This window comes from Suricata suricatta, chromosome 4 (assembly GCF_006229205.1).
Source record: "Suricata suricatta isolate VVHF042 chromosome 4, meerkat_22Aug2017_6uvM2_HiC, whole genome shotgun sequence".
Taxonomy (NCBI): Eukaryota; Metazoa; Chordata; class Mammalia; order Carnivora; family Herpestidae; genus Suricata; species Suricata suricatta.
Window position 1 is genome coordinate 14865485 of NC_043703.1, and position 4678 is coordinate 14870162.

Genomic DNA, 4678 nt, shown 5'->3' on the forward strand with positions numbered 1-4678 from the left:
CCCCGGCGCGGGCGTCTGCGGGGCTCAGGTCGCCGGTCCGCTGCTGCGGCTCGCGCGGAGGGTGGGGGCGGGAGAGCGAGGCCGAGCAGTCCGCGCCCCCCTCCCCCCGCCCCCCTCCCCGGGAGCCCTCGGGGCCTGGGACCAGCGGGGAGAGAGACCTGTTGAAAACTCCTGACTCCAACTTGAAAGACAATCAAGTCGCCGGAGCAAAATCCTCTCTCCAATTTGATATTTTTGAAATGTCATAAAGCTGCATTGCAGTAAGATTGCTGCTCTCTTAAATGGGCCAATAATTTCCAGCTCTCTCCCACAAATTCCGCCAACCGAGGATTTCAATGTAAAGCAATTCAAATAAGTAAAAACCACTTTATTGCTGTTCGAAAATTCGCATGCATTTATTCTGCTTAAAATTTGATATAGGGCACTTTTTTTGTATTCTCATTTATCGCTTGCCAAGAAATAATTAAGAATAGGAGCTCGAAGATTAATTTTAAATAAAAAAATCTTCTCAAATGAAAATGTCAGGTCATAAAAATTCCTTTTAAATCATAACAGCATATAAATCTTTGAAATTAACCATGTAATTACAATGTCTATCAACTTTTACCTTGAGCTTTGAGCCTCTCTTTTTAATCTTCCATTCTTTTTTAATGAATAGCTATTTTGAAATTAAAAAGTACTGTTCATTACACATGCCCCACTATAATAGGGTTTTTATCATATTTGCTCTATGTAAAAATACTTGCTACTTTGTAATTATTCACACGCCGATCCTTTCCTATATTGAGCAGAAAATAAAAAATGAAATAGAAGTCAAAGGTGCTTTAGAGCTGAATGATTTACACAATTCATTAAGGACGGTGATTTTTCAGTTAGCATCAGATTAAATGGTTACTTACTCTCAAATAGCCCTTGGGGAGTTGAATTGCTGGGTAGCAAACAGATTAAAGTTTGCATTGAAAGAAAAATTGAATTCAGAGGTAATCAATAGCATAATAGGGGCAGTGAGTGGTGCCTGCTGCCTGAAATGAAATTACCATATTTTTAATCTTAATTTTCCACTCTGTTTATCTGACAGTGTGGATGTGCAATCCAAACAGATAATGAGAGAGTGGGATATTGACACTGCTGTCCTCTGGAGTGCTTGTTTTCAGTGATTAAATGCTGTGATCTGTGATTACTTTGTGCAAGGATGTCGGGGCTGCTGGCCAGAACCAGGGAGGGGCACCCGGCAGCTGCAGCTCCCCGGCTCTCCCAGGTCCTAATGTCTGAAATCATTTTCCACCGGCAATATGGAAAAATAAAGATTACCTATTTATGTATCTACTTCGACTGCACACATTACAATAATGGATCCCATTATTGTTGCTGTCCTGACTCAAAAATGTTTAATTTGATCGATAGGTAGTGAACCTTCTCTGTAATTTCGTATTAATGAGCCAACAAACTTGCTTCTTATAAGAAGATGTGAGCTACAAATGCAGCATGCTGGAAAACTTTGAAGGGAAACTATTATCGTCAGCGAAGCAGCAACGAGAAGAAAACCAGGGGCATTGTTGCAGGCGTCTAGCCCCTGTGGGTGCAATTATATAACAAGCTGTGATAATTTTTAAAAATGCAAATAGTCTTCTCTGGGTGTTGGAAGAAAGTTCTCTTGCACATTTAATTAAATTAATACCTCTAGCCAAATAGCAGAGATACCCGATCACAGAAATTTTAAGTTATATAAAACCTATATTCTCTAAGTGTATTATCTTTGATGTCAAAATGCATCTTGTAGTGAGTGTAGTTCTGAAAAATACCCCGTATCGAAAGCGTTATTCCATTTTTGCAATGAGGAAATTTACAGTGCTTCACATTGGACAACAATTATGGATGCGTCATTTGAATTTGAATTCACTTAATCCTGCTGTGGGAATAGATTTACAATAGATGCTGACTATCTACCATCTACGCCAGCGACGTGCAATGTATAGCCTGCTTCTGCCTCCGCTGGGTAAAGCCTGCGTGCGTTTGGAGAATCTGGTAATTATGCACAGCTAATTAATTTATCCTCCCTTTATACATATGTGGACACAAATAAAAAGACATGAAGAGAAAGAGTGACGGGCGGCGCTGGCTATCTGATAATAGATTATTACACAACATTTACTTCTCCAAATTAGAGAGCGGTCACAACAAAAAAGTGATAGTGTCATATGCCTCATTCAATCATTCCTTAACTTCGGGTGATGTGCTGTCTTTAATCCCTAAGGCCCATAACTTTATTTTTTTCTCAGGCGTTTCTGAGCTATCCAACGCTCTGGTAGCAGAAAGAGATCTTAAGGCTCGTCCTCAGAAATGAAGAGTGAAAAATCACTGGGACAAAGGTGAATGAGCGCCATGGCTGGCTGTGAATTCAAGTTTGTTTCCTTCCTGATCCTCGTCCCTCACAAAAATCCCTTTCTCCCTCGGGGCAGGTGGTTAAGATGGGAACATTTTAATAAATTAATATTTTAATCCTCGAGGGGCTGCAGGCAACTCTGCTCCTGTAGCACGTATTTACTGGGGAGGAGTCCATGCTGACGGATGCTGACCAAGGACTCTTGCTGAGTTTCAGATTTGAGGCACAGGCTAAAGAAAGCCCCTCCTTTATATGACTCTGCAGTGAGAATTGCACAGCTCGGTTTTACCACTTCCTTGAGCTCTGCTATATGCTATGGTGTTTTGTAAATCGCTCTAGAGGAAAGTGACATTAGATCCACACAATAAATGAATATAGTCAAATCGCCGTGAATCTATATAGCAGTGCTGGAATGAACTTAAAATTTTTGCTTAGAGTCTTAAAAAAAATAAAAACACAAAAAGATGTATCAAGCAGATTAGCAGTGGGGACCGATTCTTTTACATAGAGTTTTAGTACCATTTTGACAATTTATTCAGTATTCAGAAAAATCCATAAACTTGAATATAAACTACAGACAGTCCTGTCTTCATTACAACAAACTCATCCAATTTTTTGATAAGTTGTATTGTGTCCTTTAAAATTTTTTTATCAATACTTAACCATGCTGATTCTTATAGCAATGGAATAAGGCTGATACGTATCCATTGACATGGAAAGTAGTAAAGTGCTATTTGAACTTTTTCCCCCTATCTCTTGACTACCTCCATAATCCAACTGAAACCTAGGTTTTCTAAGGATACAAAAGCTTCCCTCTACCCCTCTACCTGCAGTCACCATTGGAAGTTTATTGAGCTTTAGAGCACACAAAGAGAGTGAGAAAATCCAAACCAAGCTCTTTCCTTTCACTTTCTAAATCCTGACATGGTCCATCACCTTTTCAAAATAGTGAGCTGGCCTTCCCCAAAACGGAGAAAGGAAACAAAATCTAATGGAAAACAATAGCAGAAGGAGAATCTAATCTTGAAATAAGGAGACATGTTTCTGAAAGCTTAAGAAGGGTGAGTTTCACACTGATGTCACCTTCTCCTGAAAAATGCGAGCTCTCCAGGAGGTGAAGAGGGAAATATTAATGCCATTAATCCATTGTCCCCGAATTCCCCCTAAATAGATGGGATTTGAGGGAAGGCTCTTGGTCACAAGAAGTGGAAGTATTCATAGAAAACAACGGGTTTACTCCTGATTGGCGTCTAGTTCGTTCAACCATTAACGAGCTAGTCCTGGGAAACCTGAATGTTCCAATGAACCACACACGCGAGCGAGTAGCTGTTCCTTCCCGTAGGTGACCTGAGCCTTCCTTCCGAGGTTAGCTTCTTAGGACCCAGAGAAGAAAGAAAGCATACTTGTCACAAATGCTGGTGGGGAAAGTCCTTTCTGGCGGCACCGCTGAGCCAGCTAACGTCCCCTGTGCATTTGGTGCGCATCCAAAATGGGTGTCTTTAATGAGTAGTATCTTTACTGGACCCGGCATGACAACACTAAATATTTTCATTATTTTCCCCCCCACTGGTAGAAACCAGAGATCTCTTGATTTACTGTTGAAGCCTGTACTCCCTTGTGGCACGAGGCACAATCTCATTGCAAGAACTGAAAAAATAAAGCTACCAATGATGCAAAAGGGGGTGGTGACTATTTCTGTAGAGTGAAGAGGTAGACGAGACAATGAGCTTCATAAAACCTGCTTGGGGACCCATGTGGCCTATTTATATATATTGCTCTGTCTCCAGTCTCTAGCACAGTGCCTGACACGTGGTAGACATCAATTACCTGCCCAGTGAATGCATTTACGGGAATAGCAAAAGTTTGAGAACGTTCAGATTTGATTTTAAGTACCGTTAGTGATCCAGATCTCGAATGCGTAAGTTAGCCTCAAAGGCCAGTATTCGCAGGGCTAGCCACGTTCCCTGGCTACACTCTGTCTATGGGTTTGTCGCTCTGCTCAGTAACTCGGACGATAGAAGCAGTGGCCCAGCAAGTGAAATGGTTTGGCTGAAGGCAGCTTAGACAGCCCCTCCCACTCAGACACTCAGGGAAGGACCACCCGCCGCCTTCCAGACACTCCTGTCCACCTGCTACCCCACATGTGCTCGGGCTCCCCGTCCTCACCACCTCGTTCTGCCATTACACCTCAGATTTGTCCCTCCCTCTCCTCTTTCAGAAGATGAGCTCCTTGAAGACCAGAACCAAGTCCTCTCTTGATTTCCTCTCTCCTTGGCACAGAGAGTCCTCCCTCTG